Consider the following 18,844-nt stretch of genomic DNA (forward strand, 5'->3'; position numbering starts at 1 on the left):
TAAATTTACACTCAAAACAAGAGGCAATTTGGAATCACCTTGAATTAAACAGTCAAGTCCAATCTGAATCTTCAACAACAAAATTTATAGTAAGTTTTCTGCAATCACTATTAAGTTACTTACTACAAATCGAGAAGCCATTCACCACAGTTCTAAAGTAACGTCTCTTTGTCTTAACACTGTAATTATAACATCGTCCGTTAATTGTACACTGTTTCTCTCTTTCCCTTTTTTTCTTTCCAAATTCCTCGAAATATAATTCCTTACCAAACAATGTCCTGACCTTCATTTTAATTACTCCAAAGTATCTTACAAGTTGTATGCGCATCACTGAAGAAGACAATAGATACAAGAAACGTGACTTACAGTGTACCTCGATTTTCTTTAATTGTAATTTTTAATCGCGGAAATCATCTTCAATTTGTATATATTTATAATAGTATCTGCTTAATGGAATGTAATGTTTACAACAGTCGCAAAAAATGAATTTTGAGTGAAAAAAACAACTTCATTAGCACCAAATAAAGTGCAAATCGTAGAATTCCAGAATAGCAAGTGGATTGTTAGAATTACAGTGACAGCTGATAGGTAACTAAAAAATTGAAATAAAGTTTAAGGAATATTCTGTGTAAAAATTATATTTTATAGGATTCCTAAAGGCCGCAATGGGAGATGTAACTTAAAGATCCGGTGACACACACACACAGAGACCGATGCTGAAGAAGAACTTTGCGTAGATTGAAAGTTCTTCTAGATTAAAGAAAGAAAATCAAGGTACAAAGTTAAATCACGTTTCGTATGAATATGTATCCTACATCTTCAGTCGATATAACAGCAGATACAATCTTATATTTAACAGTGTATTTGTACACAGAAAGTGTACATAAACAAATAAATAATTTGTTCCAGCAGAATAAAAAACTTTTAATTATTATTGGCAATAAGGACATACCTGGTAGTGCCTTAATTTTTTTCGATTTTCTCGAAAACTGTGCATGAGAATGTACCCTCAAGCATGCCATTTTTTAACTCGCACATCGTAACATGTCACACATCGATTGATATATATATACATACAAGTGTCCATAAAGTCCGCTGCCACCCCCTGTATCTTCGAAGCGACTGCGAATATGAGAAAACACAAAAACGGGCTTGAATTTTGAGCTATAGAAGGCCTACTCCAGACACCCCGATATAGGAGTACATGTGGTCAACTTGATAATTTTAAATGGCAAAGGGGATTAATATGTTGTTGGAAAGTTCTCGACAAAAGAAAAATATTTTGCTGGAAGTTTCAAGTCCCTATGTTGACTCCATCCAAAATGACAGGTTTCACATTTCGTATCAATTTAAAATTTTTAAGTTGAACCCACGCACCCCTATATGGGAGTGCCTGGGGTAAACCTTCTATATCTCAAAATACAAGCCCCTTAAATAATGATAGATGTGTTTTTGCGTTCTCTCATATCCGCAGTCGTTTCGAAGATAGACGAAGTGGCAACGACTTCATGCACATGAAATATTAACCCCCGCCATTTTGTATGGCGTCAACATAGGGACTTGAAACTTTCGGTAAAATATTTCTCTTGTTGAGACCTTTCCAACGATATATTACTCGACCCCCTTTGTGATTTAAAATTTTCAAGTTGACCCCACGTACCCCTATAAGGGGATGTCTGGGGCTGACCTTCTATAGCTCAAAATTCAAGCCCCTTAAAGTAATGATGGACCTGTTTCTGCGTTTTCTCATATTCGCAGTCGTTTTGAAGATAGGGGGTGGCAACGTACTTTATGGTTACCCTGTATATATATGTATGCAGGGTGTTTCAAAACAACACCGACAGCGTTTGGGAGGTGATTCCTGACACCAAAATAAGACAAAAAGTAAAGACCAACCTGGGTGCACAAATGCTTCCTTTCGGAGTTATAGACTGCCAAATACATGAAAAAATGAATTTTAAAGATCCATAGCTCCAAAACTATGGGACCTACGTAGTAGGGTCAAGACTCCACTTAGGAACTACTACGCGCCCAATCCAAATATCCAAATTTCAGAATCCTGCGGTACTTCCGCAACAATTTTTATACAGGTAGTGAGTGAGTGCTTCAAATTGTATGCCCATAGCCAAACTATCTCTATAAAAATTGTTCCGTGAGTACCGCAAGATTCTGAAACATGGATTTTTGGATAGGCACATATTAGTTCCTAAGTGGAGTCTTGACCCTACTACGGTAGGTCCCATAGTTTTGGAGCTATGGACCTTTAAAGTTCATTTCTTCATGTTTACGGCAGCCTATAACTCCGAAAGAAAGCATTTGTGCAGCCAGGTTGGTCTATACTTTTTGTTTATCTTGGTGTCAGGAATCAACTCCTAAACGTTGTCGTTGTTTTGAAATATATATAGGGGTGGACAAAAAATCTAAAAACACTTCATACAGAACACGAAGTCTGGCCCTCCACTGTACAACAAGTGTTGCGGTTGCCGATCGTTTTTTGTTTTCAATGTGTCATATGTGGACCTTCCTCTTCTGTCAGCAGTAATCAGTTCACCTGTGAGTGTCCTGGTGTGAAAATGGTGCGGTAAAATGGGCGACCTGACAGACTTCCAAAGAGGCATGATCGTTGGTGCCCGTCTGGTTGGAGCTTCAGTGGCAACAGTAGCGAACATTGTGAGGGTATCGAAAGGCACTGTGTCCAATGTCACGAGGGCATACTCAATTCATGGGCAAACGACGTCTGCAAAGCACAACAGTGGTCGAAAGACAATCCTGTCAGATAGGGATCGGAGGACATTAAAACAGATTGTAGCAGCTAAAAAGAAGACCACTGCAATGAAAATTACATCTGAACTCAATTCCGGCTTACAGAACCCGGTTTCATCGAAAACAGTGCGACGGGAACTTCATAAAATGAAAATTCATGGCAGGGGAGCTATCGCCAAACCCCTGGTCACAGCAGTGAAGGCGAAGAGGCGTATCCAGTGGTGCAAGGACCACAAGGTGTGGACTCATGAGCAGTGGAAACAGGTAATGTGGTCCGATGAATCGACCTTCACCTTGTTTCCAACAACCGGTCGTGTTTACGTTATGGAGAACACCGTCGCAGGCCTATGATACAGACTGTCTGTTCCAAACTGTAAAGCATGGGGGTGGATCTATTACAGTATGGGCAGTGATATCGTGGTTTTCTGCAGGTCCCATCATAGGCCTGCGTGGAATGATAAATGCTAAGGCGTATGAGGCCATTTGGGGGACCAGATTCTACCCATGGCCCAAATATTGTTCTCTGATGGTGATGGCATCTACCAAGATGATTTGGCACCCTGTCACGCTGCAAAAACGGTTAAATCATGGTTTGAGGAGCATGACCAGGAGCTATCACACCTCCTCTGGGTCACACAGTTACCAGATCTGAACATCATTAAGCCATTGTTGTTTGAGTTAGAAAAGTGTGTTCAGTCTCATTACCCTTCACAGCATCCCTTAAGGAACTGAAGCTTGTTTCGGAGGAACAATGGTACAAAATTCCACACACCACGATTCAGGAGCTGTATACGTCCATTCCACATCGGATGCAAGCTGTTTTGGACGCAAAAGGAGGCCCCATACCATACTAGGTATTATTTTCACACTTTTGCAAACTTTTTAGATTTTTATTTGTCCAACTCCTTTCTTTGTTGACCTCGTTTATAACCAATGAACACAGCGAAAACCATGTGTTGTACACAAAAAGATGCATAATACGCCGACCACAAAGCCGATTATTCGTGTCATTTCTCTGAATGTAATTAGCAATCTCGTGGCTTGTAGGTCAGAAGTGCCGGGCCGGAGCCCTTGCCTTGCATCTGGTGTGGGTGTTTCTCTTGTTTGTAAGTGGCGTTACTGTTGTTTCGGGCCGCAACTGTCGCTGGCTCCGTGCTGGTCATCTGGAATGTTCAGGGAAAAGGCATCCTGTACAAATGTCTTCTTGGTTCTTTGGTGGCGATGTTCTCAATGTGTGGGTATGCAGAACTTCTGACCTGGCGCAAGAAGGAAGCTGATTGTTGTTGTTGGACTTCATTCAGCGTTGCCAAGTTGAGATCTTCATGAAGTTGAGCCACCCTGGTGTCCCACGAGTGTCCTGTAATTGCTCTCGCAGCTTTGTTCTGAACCACTTGCAGCTGGCGGAGATGTGTGTATGGTATGTGGCCCCAGGCTTCGTTGGTGTACAGCAGTACTGATCTGACGCACATCTTGTAGCATTGAAGCTTGTTTTCATGGGTGATTTGGGGGCTCAGGAAAAGCGGAAGGAGGGATCGGAAGCGTTGTGTTGACTTCTTCGCCATGGTGGAGAGGTTGGGGATGAAGGAAAGTTTCTTGTCGAGGATGACTCCGAGGTACTTTGCTTGGGGACTGAGTGGGAGTTGGTTCCTTGTAGGGAGAGGTGGATGGGTCTCGGCTTCCTGTTTTTTGTAAAGTCCACCAGGGTGGTCTTGTTGGGATTTATCTTGATGCGCCAATTCCGTGTCCAGTTTTCCAACATGTGTATGTGTCGCTGCAAGTAGACTTCTGCATGCCGGTGATTCAGACGACTGGCAAACAGTGCGGTGTCATTGGCATATGTGGGAGTGGTGGTGTTGGCGGTCTGAGGGATGTCGCTGGTATATGCGTTGCAGAGAATGGGGGAGAGGCAGAAACCCTGCGGAACTCCCGCTCTAATACTTCCTGACGTGGTGGTGTGGCCTGCATGGTGTACATGGAAACTCCTGTTTTGCAGATAGTTGTGTAACAGTTTCACAAGGTAGGTTGGGAAACTAGCTTGCATGAGTTTATGAATGAGACCTTCGTGCCACACTTTGTTAAAGGCCTTTTCTGTGTCCAAGAAAACGCCTAAAGTGTGCCCACGTTCGTTAAATCTAAAGGTGATGTCATTTGCCACTCGCACCAGTTGGACTGTCGTGCCGTGTCCTGGTCGAAAACCAAATTAATGCGGCGGGAGGATGTCCTGGTCTGTGATATGCTGCTGCAGCCGCTGTTGGATGGCCCTTTTCACAAGTTTGCTGAGGTGAGATAACATACTGATGGGGCGGTGGTTTTTGAGTTTAGATCTGTTGCCCAGCGTCTTAGGGATGAGTATGACTCTTGCGACCTTCCAGGCTGGAGGGAAATGGCCGGTGTTGATCAAACGGCAAAGGAGCACTATGACTTTCCTTGGCGCGTGTTTGAGCGCTTGGGGTGGGATGCGATGGTTCGGGAGATGCTTTACAATTTGTTCCACTTCTCTTGGGCGTACCAGTGGGAGGTGGTTCAGCAGTTGAAGGTGATCGGCAGTGTGGATGGAGTGCTGAACTGCCTCCAGCGTCTCTGCGTCAGGTTGTATATAATTGGGTTGAAAAGTATCTTCCAGGTAGTCCGCAAAGAGGGTGACTTGCTTTTCCGGGTTGTACACCAGTCGTTGTGGACCTCTGCGGGGTTGCGCACGTGGTGGGCCAGTAGGTCGGGCGAGTGTTCTGACTGGTCGCCAGAAGTCACGTGAACGTGTGTCCATCTCCTGTAGGGTGTTATTCCACTTTGCAGACGCCCGCGTAGCAGCCTCTTCTTTATTCTTATGGAAAGGGAGTTCCATACATGCTTGTATTCTGGGTGTCGTGTTCGCTGCCAAAGTTTTCGTGCTGTTCGTTTGAGGTGGATGAGTGCCGATGTGCGGGACTCTGCCGGATCTGGTTGCTGCTGGTGGTGGTGGTCACATCCATCGCAGTGAGAATGTTGGAGGTTAAGGATGCAACTGCTACTTTTATATCTTCAGGGGTGCGTAAAGGGAGCCGAGGGTCCACCAACACTGCCAGAAGGTCCGTGTATTGCTGCCAGTTGATATGTCGCAGTGTAGGTAGTTACCTTGCAGGAACATGTGTGCGGAGAGCCACTGTTAGCTTGATTGGGATATGGTCTGAGCTGAGTTCCGGAATGGCCATGGTGCCGTCCGTCAAGGCGATGATTGCGCTAAGCACCATGTCCAAGATATCGGGCTGTCCGCCATTCTGGGGGAAGTGCGTGGGTTCCGTGGGCGCAGAAGGCAGAAAGTCGACGCCACGGAGAGCCTGATGGAGAATTTGGCCATTTCGGTTGGAGGTTCTTGAGTTCCAGTGTAGGTGTTTGCTGTTTAAGTCTCCACCAACCAGCACTCGGTGTCCCAGCCTCCTGAGAAGAGTGAGGTTTGGCGGGTGAAGAGGCCTACTATGAGGTTTGTAGGCGGAGATCAGCTGCAGTGGGCCATCCGGGGAGTGGACCGTGACTCCTATAGTTTCAAGTGAGGTTAGTGCCGGCGTAGGGAGAGGGTCGTGGGCAATGTGCGACTTTATGAGAATTGCCATACCGCCCATGGGTCCTTGTCGGTCTGAGCGGTATGTTGTGTAGTTCCTGATAGTAAATTGCTTGTCGGGCTTCAGGTGAGTTTCGCTGATGAGGGCCACGTCTACTCTTTCTCGGGTGAGAAATCCTGGAGTTCCTCACGTTGATCTGCTATGCCGGCAGCGTTCCAGCACGCCACTATCAAATTGCGGGTAATAGCAAATTTATTGCGTCCCATCATCCAAAAGGTTTGCGGCTACTTCCAGGACAGTAGTCATTTTGGTGATGGGATCTGGGGCTGCAACTATCTAAACCTTGCTTCAGCTTCTCGATGATGGATGAGAGATTCAGTTCCTTGAAGAGATCTAGAAGTTCTTTGATAGAGGCTGCCAGCTAGGGTTCGTTGGCTGGATTGGTTTCTGCAGATGGAGGCGTGGTCTGTTGGCTTGTACGGGAGTGCTTGGCGGTGGTATCCGTGGGTCGCACTGACTGGGTCTTTGTTGTAATTTTAGCACTGTCACTGGTTGCACTGTCACTAGTTTCACTGTCACTGTTCTTATGCGGTTGCTGCGGAGCTGTTTTTGATGGTTGGCGGGTGTGGACTTGGCTTTGGGGGCAGTTGAAAGGCTGGAAGCAGTTTGAGCTTTCTTGTTGGGTGCTGCAGCAGGTTGTTCTGTGAAGGTGTTGGACTGTTGTTGGTTGGCTGCTCTTCTGCTCTTGGCCGTTTTGACATATTACATCCTTGGTAGTTGGCGGGGTGATTGCCGCCGCAGTTGACACACGACTCTGGCGATTCACGGGTTTTCTTGGGGTATTCCGACGTATGGTGCTGGCCGCTGCATTTTACGCAACATGCGTTCACTCGACACGTCAGTTCGGAGTGCCCGAGGCGCTGGCAGCGGAAGCACTGTAAGATGTCCGCGCCTTTGTAGGGCTCAACTTCCACCTTATAACACGGGATATAGCTGAGATCATACATTTTTTCCGCTTCCTTTGACTTAGTGAGGTGCACCAGAAAGAGCGGGAAGCGAGGACGCTGCCCTGTGCTGTCAGGTCTGCCTTGAAGATGGGCACCGAGATGACCTGGAATTCTTGGTGCACTAGATCTTTGTAAATGTCATCGGTTTCAGCATCTATGGGAAGCTTGCGTACGACCACTTTCATTGGTCGGGATGCTTTTGGAAGTTCCGTGGAATAGAAGTAGCCTTGGCTGGAACAAAAGCCGTCCAACTTCTCGAAGTCGCGCGGTGTAGTGCATTGAAAATTGACATAGTCGCGACGCTGCTCCAGTTTGGGAGGGGCAGATAGGGTCTTGACTATGGATTTCACGAAGGCAAACCTGTTGGTGATGTTATAGATGTAGATCGGGGGATCTTGTTGGCTGCTGCTACCGGTGGGGGCGCTGTCGACGTGGAGGCTGCATTTTCATCACTCTGGGCATTGACACTCAGGGGAGAAAACATGTTTCTAAGCTGCATTAGGGAGGAGATGGGGCCCTCTGTTGGAGGTCGCGCCGTCTTTCTGTGATATTGAAATCCAGGGGGGATCTGGGGCCTGGCCTGTGGCGTCGTCCATGCCCACCACCACCACCAGGTCGTCGATGTTCAGTGTCGAGATGTCCACTGGGGAGCTGGAACTGGGGTCGCTAGCAGAAGAGGGCTCTTCAGGGAAGGGCGCTATGGTAGCTTTTTGTGCGGTGGGATTAACTGGAGCATACAGCTCCGTGTTGCTGGCGGGGGCCGGTGCCGTGGCCCGGGGGGCTTTCCTGCACTTGTTGGGTAGCGTGGACATTATATGCACTGGTATCATGTATACTGGCTCAGAAAAGGACCGCGTAGTGACGGGTCTAAGTGATTCTTAAAGGGACCTAAACAGTACTCTATTGGTATCGTCGGTAGTAAGATATTGGTTCGTATTGTTCTGAGAACACTGGTCACGAGCGTATTAGACTTACTCGGACAGGCAGGATGTCTCTTTTCGCCTTGTATTCTTGAGTCAATATAGTCAGTCTTCGTTCATATGGGGATCACTATCTTTTAATGTTTAAGCATCCATTTTGTTCTAACGCACCCTGCCGAATGCTCGTAGAGCACTATGCACAGATATAAGGTGGAATCTGCTTGTAAACGAGATTACTAGAGCTGGTTCAGCCAGGCAGTTGAAGCCGCTTTCGTTTTCGTCCGCGCTCTTTGATCACTACGTTTGGAGCGTCAGTGTGTAACGTGAAGTTGTCCAGAACAGAGCAGCAAGGGCAATAACAGGACACACGATGGACACAAGAGTCGACCAGATCCACGAAGACCTCAATCTGCCGCTCCTCAGCGAAACCAGACGTACCCTCTCAGCGACCTTCTGGGCCCGAACACAACAACACGAAAACCCTGCAGTCACCGACCTAGCGAGACCACCGCCACAAGCCAGAAGACACCACAGGATGCCTCAACCCCAGTAGTTGACCAGATCTTCCCACGCCAGAGACTGCGACAGTAGCAGACTCCAACATCAGAAACGCTGGACCACCAATGTCAAACAATCACTACAGATGGAAGGCAAGGGCTTCGGCCCGGTACTTCAGACCAACACGCCATGACACTGCCGAACTGCCGAACTGTGTAACGTGGGTGTGGGGACTGCTTTGTTCTTTGTTGCATGCAACATGGGACATGCACACACTACCTACTGAATACTAAGCTTAGTAAAAAGTTAAATCAAAATTATTTCGCAATTAAAGTACTTAAAAATGTTTTAAAAGAGTCTACTTTAAACACTTGTATTATTCCAGTCAAATTTAGCATATGGGATTATATTTTGGGAAAATACACACAGAGCCAAGGTAATATTTACAATACAGAAACGAATAATAATCATGGCGACCGCTAAACCAAAAGATCACTGCAAATCAATATTATAAAATTTCGTATACTCCCAGTACCCTGTTTGTACATTTTAAATCTATTGATACTTGTAAAGAGACCAGTGACGACGCCAGCTATAAGTTCCTAGGGGGGCAAAGGAGGGGCCGATACATTTTCGGGGGGGGGCTATTTTCCACACCAAAAATTGCATTTATTATGTTTGACTTACTTTACATTGTGTCTTTCGTTGTTGTTTTTATATTAGGCCTATATGATAAACTTATTTCAAGTAAAATTTATAACTAACAAATAAGTAACATCTGCACATGAAATATTTTTCAATGCAACTTTTGAAACCTAAATTGAATTACTTTCGCGTTTGCTACAAGTAACATATTCGTCTAGTACTATATGCTATATATATATACAGTGTATATATATATATATATATATATATATATATATATATATATATATATATATATATATATATATATATATATAACATTTACGAGGGGCTGCTGAAAATCTCGTAATCCAACCCAGAAGGAGTGTAGGTACTAGGTAGAAAGATGAAACTGTATTTTGAAAAATATGTTTTCAACAAATTTTCATATTAATAATGAAATTCTCATTGCTTTCTCAGGCCTCTGAAGTGATTATATCTGCCCAAACAGCGAATTTCACGAACATCCAGATCACAACTATTATAACATTTTTGTTCCACCAAGGATAGTCACCAAAGTAAATTAATGAGAAAATCAGTGAAACACTACGGGATTCTCCTCCATTATATACAGTGGTGAAGAAGTGATGGCTTAGTTCAAACATAGCAGTTTCTCAACAAATTATGTTTTACATCCAGTGACTGTTCCCGAAATCATGGATGCAATTTCTGACATTATTCTTAAAAATTGCAGCATTTCAGCCAGTGGTAGATATAACCTGGGGCCGGGGTTCCTAGGCCACAATGGGTTCCCAAAAAATCTGTCAGGAGAATAAAAGAGTGACGGCATTAAGAGAAGTCTTCTTCCAAGTTTGAATGTAATGCTGATCATTTCGCTCACGAATAGTAACCATGTACGAAATATGGTTGTACCACTATGATCCTGAAACGAAACAACAGTCAATGGAGTAGTAGCACTCATTTCTCCCTCGCCGCAAGAAGTTCAAGACACAGAAGTAGGTTGAAAAACTGTTTGCAACATTCTTTTGGGGTATGGTGTCGTACTCATTGACTACCTCCGCAACGGTCAGATATTTAATTCAGAATCTCTACATTACTCACAAAACTGAAAGAAAAATTCAAAGTTCAACACCGCGGAAAATGAAAAGAAAGGAATTGTGTTCCTTTAAGAGAATACACCTGTCCATCGAACCCCTGCGAACACAATTAGCATTGCATAATCTAGGATTTCAATGTCTAGATCATCATCCTTATTCCCCAGATTTAGCTCCGTCTAACTATTGCCTGTATTTATTTCCCAAACTTAGATCTGATAAGGGTAGTGTTACGAACAGTGGTGCGAGGAAGTCTCCAGATTTTTTTAACTTCTGCAAAACTGGAGCACTGTACAAGGAAGTATATTGACTCTCGGGGAAAATGTAGAAGAAGTGAAACTTCACCATTCCACGTGCACTCCTGGGTTGGGCTACGAATTTTTCAGCAGCTCCACGTACATTTCTAGTCAATATGGTAGACGTCATGTCAGTACTTTGAAACAAAATAAGTTAGGGAGCACTAGTACATACCAATTACTAATTAAAGATCAGCACTCTGACAATACGTTTTATTGGGAGCTAAATAAATAATCGATTTAATTCCATACACTTATTATTATCATTTGCAGGAAGGGAAAACACAACTTTTTTTCCTTCAAAAAATTAAGCCCTGGTAGTCGCAAATTAAGCTGTTATAAGCCCATCCTCCGAATATTGAAATCCGAGAATAATGTTTCAGGAAATAGAAGTATAGAACCTTTAAATAAAACAAAATATGAAGCTGAAAACTTCAAAACTGGATAAATACAAACAAGTTATGTAATTAGTTTTACCTTTCTTTTGTTTCTAATCGAAGTTGATCCAATGAGAAGAAAACAAGTCGGCCAAATCTACTATTGTTCGCTAGGCACAGTAATTAAAATTCATAAGAAAGAACTGTAACTAAAATTTGCCGGAAAAGGCGCTAAATTAGAAAACAGAAATATGCGTGCATACCCAGACGCTCAAAGAAGAAAGCTTGAGGAGTAATCTGCCACATAATAAATGTATAGATAGTACGATCTGACAATGAGATTGGTTATGATACTGATATAAAATACTATATGTAGAATGTTTTATGATTGTAGGAGTCTGGGGGGGGGCAGTCTGGATGGCAGTCAGGGGGGCAGGAGTATCCACCAGGGGGGCGCTCGCCCCCCTTGCCCCCCCTCTGGCGTCGTCACTGAAAGAGACACCTAGAGGGTGTCCTTACGCGGGTAGAAGAAAAACATGATCGTCATACAAGAAACAAACAAAACTTTTCTATTGTAGAACACAGGGCATTGACACTCACTGAAAAACCGTATTATATGAAAAAGGGTGTAAATACGCGGGTATAATGCTATACAAGAAACTTCCCAAAGATATAAAGACTCAGGACTCTGTTGCTAAATTAAAAAAAAAAAAAAAACGAACTACAGAAATATTTATTACAACACTACTTTTACTCGATAGAGGAATACATGAATTACTAACAGAAAAAAATATCTACAGTAACCAGTCATTGTTTGTTTTTAGTATCTGATATTATGTTTAAGGATTTCTACATCAGAGGCGGCTTGTCTATAAGTGCTGCAGAGCTGCAGAACTACCAGCTATTTTAATGGAATAAATGTATTTTCAATTGAGTTGAATTGTGTTTAATTTAATCAAGGTAATAACATGTAATGATATTTGGTCTAAAAGTGCCCTGAAATTGTACTGCTGGATATGCTGCATAGCGCAGAATTACTGGAAACACCTTCTGAAGCATAATAATATTGCAAGAGCTGTGCACGGATTGCCCTATGCTTTAGCATTGAGACCAAAATCTTCACCAGCCGTACTGTATTACGTTTTCCTGGTTTGTTAGATACGATTTACTGGAGCTACACTTCCAGCAGCTCAGAATGCACGAATACTCCCGAAGAAGCCGAAGAGACACGACGCGATGTACTGTACATGAATCGCCGTTCTCTTGTTTTTGATGTAGGTGTTCAGTGTAATTGTTGTGCGCTTTAAAAATAATAGTATTCCATGTTCGAGTTTGTGCAAATTTCCTGAAAAAACGCAATTTGTGTGACAATTTTAAGCAAACCATAAAACTTTTGGAAATTCTTCTAACTACCCCAATGACAATATCTGAAGCAGAACATTACTTCTCTAATTTAAAAATAGTTAAAACATTTTTGAGAAGCACAATAGCCAGGAAAGACTCAGTGCTTTAGCTGCCTTATCAATCGAGTGTTATTTCATATCCAGCATGCCGAACTTTAATGATGGAGTAATAGGACATTTTGTATAGAAGAAGACACGTCGGATGGCTTCATTTACAAACGATGAAATAAGAAATCTATAATTCAGTAGTATTAATAACATTTCTGGATGTAGACATTAAGTAAATCCGAAATTTTTATGGTTATCTGAAACAGTATAGGCCTATTTCTTACGATATTGTATTTTTAAAGTTCGTTACACGGAACAGTGGCGTATTTAAGGGAACTCAAGCTCCGACGAAATTCATTAAAACTTGTAGGCACTGAAAAGGAAAAAATAAATATTTATTCATATGCTGTGTATAACTCCTCACGAAACAAAATCCTAAATACGCCATTGACACCCAATAATCAAAACAATGTTTTAGTCGCATGATGCAATAAAGTTGTATATATATTTGTTAATTGCAATTATAATTGTCATTTATAACGATTAGAGTGCTAAAAATATGGTGGTTGGTGTACATTTTATAATTATTGCAAATGGGAAATTTAATATAGAAAAAACAAACTGTGCAGAACTACCTCAGATTATGGTATCGAGCCGCTACTGTTTTACATACACTGCAAGTAATAATTACTCTAACTTTATTTTTAATAATATCATGCAAAATGTAATAATAGGATGTAAGGCTTAATTATTAACCTAGTGTGTGTAATTTTCATTATTATTGTTCTTTTTACTTTTGTGTTTATATATAAATGACGTGTCCATTCATATGCATTACAATACAGTGCTAAATGTATGAAAAAGGACAAAATAAATACAATAACCATGCCCTCCACTACACTATCATAGCACTGTGTACTGAACAATAGTTTACAAATGTTTCGCGTAAAGTTTATTTATCCTTGCAGAAAACACAATTTCAACGGAATGAAAACTCGCAGGACGTGCTCAATTTACAGTACGATCCGGGTCTCTTGATTCACATGGCGGCTGCATGCAGTGCATATAAAAATCACAACTATTTTTATGACGTATGTTCACAAGAACCAAAGTCACTAATACCCTAATGTCAACATAATTGAATTCTTGTGATGCAAGTGTGTCTATCCTTTTAAATTTATTGCTATAGTACATAGTACTAATGTAAAGTTTATATTACTAAATTAAAAGTGAATGCCTCAATAGAATAGCTGCTATGTGGTGCTGCCATCTATTGGGCTCTTCTAAATATCCATGAAATAGTTTGCTTCCACAATAAAATTAATTTCCACTTTAATTTTTCTTCCCTTTATGACTTTACGCTTTTATGCCAGATCTCGTATTATTTCCTAGCCTGTTTGGATTTTTGCCAAATAAATTCCAATCTGCCAAGTAACGTTTTCCATGATCAAAACACAAAGTTGATCAAGAATATGGGGATCACCATTTATGGTAAGGCAGTACATATCAAAGTATTTTTGAAGATCTCCTAATGCCTTTAGTTGTTATGTTGTATCGACACATTTTGAGAAATATCTTTTTCCGTCTTCTAGGCAATACTAAGAATTTGGAGGGGTGGTATAACTCCTCAAAGCAGCAGTCAACTTTATTATTCTTAAACTTATCCCGATTATTCAGTACAAGATCCGGTTTATTATATTTGAAATCATAAAATAAGGGTAAACAAAGTATTAAATAATGTAAACAACAGTAAACATTAGGACTAACGGACTATGGTTAGCTATACCTCAAATGATGTGAAACAAACAGTGGCGTAGCCAGGATTTTATTTCGGGAGGGGCCAAGACTACCTAGTACAGTACGAACTTAGGTAATTTCGTCACCGGAAATTTCGCCACCGGAATTTTGGTCACGGTAATTTCGTCACCGGTAATTTCGTCACCAAAATATTAGCATGTAGGTTATTTCGTCACCGGAAATTTTGACATAGTAATTTCGTCACGTGTAATTTTGTTACCAAAATATTTGAATGTAGGAAATTTTGTCATGGTTATTTTTCACCTTGGTTGAACTAAGCAGAGACAAAGTAAACGACCAAAACAGCTAATCTTATCTTAATCAAACTTGGAAAATAATTCAGTTGGTGTTCGACTCTGGAAAATCGAAGTTTCGGATACTCGACGCAAGAACAAACAATAATAAAGAACATAATGTCAGCTTCAGAAAATGTTAAAAGCACAGGCAAAATGGGCCGCTAATGGATTTATATATCACTATTTACAAATATTGTTTTTTAAAATTTCAGAACAGAAAATAGAAAAAAAAATATAATTTGTTATAATGCAATAAGTGTTTTACATGTTGTTTTTCTACTATTCATAAATGATAGGAAACAACAAGCAAAATTTTTTTCAAAAATTTTGTTCCAGTGTTATATTTTATGCACAAAGACTAGAGCCGTTTCTACAAAATCTGAAACACTCTTCTAGTTTTCCTTTCTGGTGGCTGACCCACAGCTAGGGATGTGCGATACTTCGATATATCGATCGATCGATCGATATTTTGTGAATATCGAAATTTCGATATTTTGTAAATATCGAAATCGATATATCGATACTTCGATATTTCGATACTTCGATATTTCGATACTTCGATATTTTTCGATATTTCGGTATTTTTCGATACTTCGATATTACGATATTTTTCGATAATTCGATATTTTTCGATATTCTTCGATATTTCGATACTTCGATATTTTTCGATACTTAAATATTTCGATATTTTTCTATATTTCGATATACTTCGATATTTCGATACTTCGATACCATTCGATATTTTGATAATGGAGGTAATCTCCATAATTACTAGAAAACATGTTTTAATTACAAAAAATTAACAAGAATGTTGCGTGCAGTTTGCCCGTAAATAGATGGCTGAGCGCCGCAGATCAGTAACTGATATCAAGACATAATTATTTTGAGTTTATACTGAAATGGCTGTAACATATTCTGTGTGCCAAACATGATCAAAGCCCAAACAATATAGTCAACATGATGCCAGAATCGAGAAAATGTGGCGATCCATAAGGGCGCTTATAATCTGCAAGCCTTATCCTTAGTTTTCTCGAAACTTCCTTGATGTTAGTCATCTGTAGCGCTGAGCCGTTCAAACACGACATTGTGTCACAAGAAAAGAGTTGAATAATGAGTACCTCCTGTATTTATAATCACTGGTATAATTGGATAGAATAGATATATTTATACAATATTCCAGATATATTTATACAATTTCTACATACTACTCCTCTTATGTTGAAGGAAACGCAAAAATTACGTGAACTACAACTAAATTTACACACAAACTTTTATAGTATACATACTACTAATCTTTGTTTCTTACAAATGAGTATAACTGGTGAAAAGGAAACTTATTGAAGTGAATATACAAGAGAAAATGAGATTTTCGTAAAAATAATTCTCACCATTGTGATAGTAATAAGAATTTAAGTAAATGCTCAAAACTTGCACTAAATAGGAATTAAGATTAACTTTCTCTTCCTTACACAAATCTCATTAAAAAAAAAAACAATAATGTTATACCACCGGACTGGATAAGTGAAGTCTTACTTAAATCTTACAGTGCTATCTTTAAAAATTACACAGTACTCTTCTGAAATCTAACATGCTTTTGTAAACCTGACAATATTTCAATTCTTTTTTAAGAGTAGGTAATAAAACCTTACCAATTTTTATTTTGTAAAGCATCATACAATTATCATATTTGTCCTATTCAAAATATGTTATGACGTGTTCACAACTTCAAAAAATAAATATTTTAATATTTATAAAAATGATAGCTACATTTTACTATATACCAAATAATTCAATCAGTGCTGCTTAAAGAAATTAGTGATGTAATATAGACAAATAGACTTGTATGCCAGTATATCCATAAAGTGTATAATTTTACTTATAGGGTGTGACAATGAATCTGGCCATTTTAAAAACGTTATTAAGAAGAAATTATGAAATTTATTTGGGTATAACAAACTTGAATATAAACTAGATATGAAAGCATTTACTAATTTGTGAATTTAAGTCACCAGACAGAAAACAATCTTGCACAAAAAAGAAAAACAGTGTTGCACCCTCCCATGTTTCTCCCTTGTCCCAAGTAGGATAGGGGAACATATCTGAAGAAAATGGTAATTGAAGTAATTAGTTTTTCTAATTGAACTCATGAAAGAGTATGACGTGGGTAATTGAAATCACGATGGGGTATGACGTATGTAATTGAAATCATGAAAGAGTATGACGTGTGTAATTGAAATTATGATTGCGTACGGTGTATGTAATTGAAGTAATTAGTTTTTGTAATTGAAGTTGTGAAAAGAGTATGACGTATGTAATTGAAGTGATAACGCGTGGCAGATGGTGCCGCTGGCGCCATTACTGTCTGACCGTAATGCGAGTTCCCTTTATACTTTTTCCGCCCGTCTACTTTGTATATTACCGATTGCCGCACTGTATTGAATGTTAGCTTTCCGCTGGCGCCATTACCGTCGCGAGTTTTTTGCCCGCCCGCTTTGTATATATGCCGCTCGGTAGCCACGGACGCTAATGGTATTTTGGCACACTTTGTATGTTTACCCGATATTTTAACTTAAGTAAGAAGAGAAAGTTTACTTACCTTTGATAATATTCCGCCGCTGGCTATTTTTTTGGTTGCTGCCACTGCTTTATTGATGATGTCATTTTTTTTATGACGTAGAAGAACTTGTTGTGCGAACAAACAAATATTGCGATACCGCATTTGTAATTTCATGTATTAGGATATATTTATAACCTTGGTTGACTTTTTTGATTCAGATTATTATTAAACTTAATAAAATAATAATTCATTGAGTGAATATATGAATTTGATATTGTAATTTTATGAAAAGTATAAATATTGTGCCTTTATTAATATTCTATTTTTTATACATATGAAGCATATGTATTCTTCCTTTATCTAATACAGAATACACATACTTTAGTATAATGTACACAAATAAGTTTATATAATAGTATATGAAGCATATGTATTCTTCCTTTATCTTATACAGAATACACATACTTTTTTGCATTAAGTACCTTTTAATTTTATAGGATGTAGAAATTAAAGGCATGAATATAGTTTAAAAAAATTTATTGTAAAAATAATGACAAAATATTATATATAATAAAAAATTGCAAATATAATAAAATGTAAAATATATAATAAAAATTAAAATGTACATATATAATAAAAATAAAAAAATTGAATATATATAATAAAAATAAAAATGTAGATATATAATAAAAATAAAAATGTAGATATATAACAAGTGTTTGAATATAATGATATATAACAATTGATTAATATAATGATATATACAGTGTTCTATTGATTGTTTGTATTTGATTAACAAAACTAATTTAATATTTGAAATATGGTATTTACGTTATATGAAAAAAAATATTTACAATATATAAAATCTACAATATATAAAAACTATTTACAATATGAAAAATCTATTTACAATATGAAAAAAATCTATTTACAATATATAAAAACTATTTACAATATGAAAAATTATTTACAATATATAAAAAACTATTTACAATATGAAAAAAATCTATTAACAAAATTTGTATAAAAATCTATTTACAATATATAATATATTATTTACAAAATGAGGGTGCGATGTGAGAGGTGCAGATATGTTATAAAGATGATATAATATCCAGTACTTGTGAATGCAAGAAAGAAATCAATGATGTGAATAATTATATGCTATATCCGAGGCAGTATAGCAATGTTTTGCGGAATTGCCATAGTCATTTCCTACCATTCATACAATTAATGTATATACATTATTTACAATACTATTTACATATTTACAACACATTCACTCTTGTTTTCATTCATACACTCCTCACAGAACAAGACTTTGCCTTCGATAACCGTATGGAATACTACGGTAATCTGTTTCACTGTCAGGGTTTAGTCTTTGTCGCTTATTATTTACTTTACGGTGTGTCTTTACCTGTGTTTTAGAGACAATAGAAAACCCAGCCTTACGCACAATCCTCCCTGGAAACTTTAACTCTTTTTTTTTCAATTTTGTTTTGAACTAATTTGTAAAAATGATCAAAATTAATTTCCTGCCGCGTTCTACTGTCCAAAGTGATACCCCGAATTTTATACACATAATCAAATTTTCCCGTCCCAATTTC

This window comes from Thermobia domestica, chromosome 11 (assembly GCF_964235325.1).
Source record: "Thermobia domestica chromosome 11, izTheDome1.hap1.1, whole genome shotgun sequence".
Lineage (NCBI taxonomy): Eukaryota > Metazoa > Arthropoda > Insecta > Zygentoma > Lepismatidae > Thermobia > Thermobia domestica.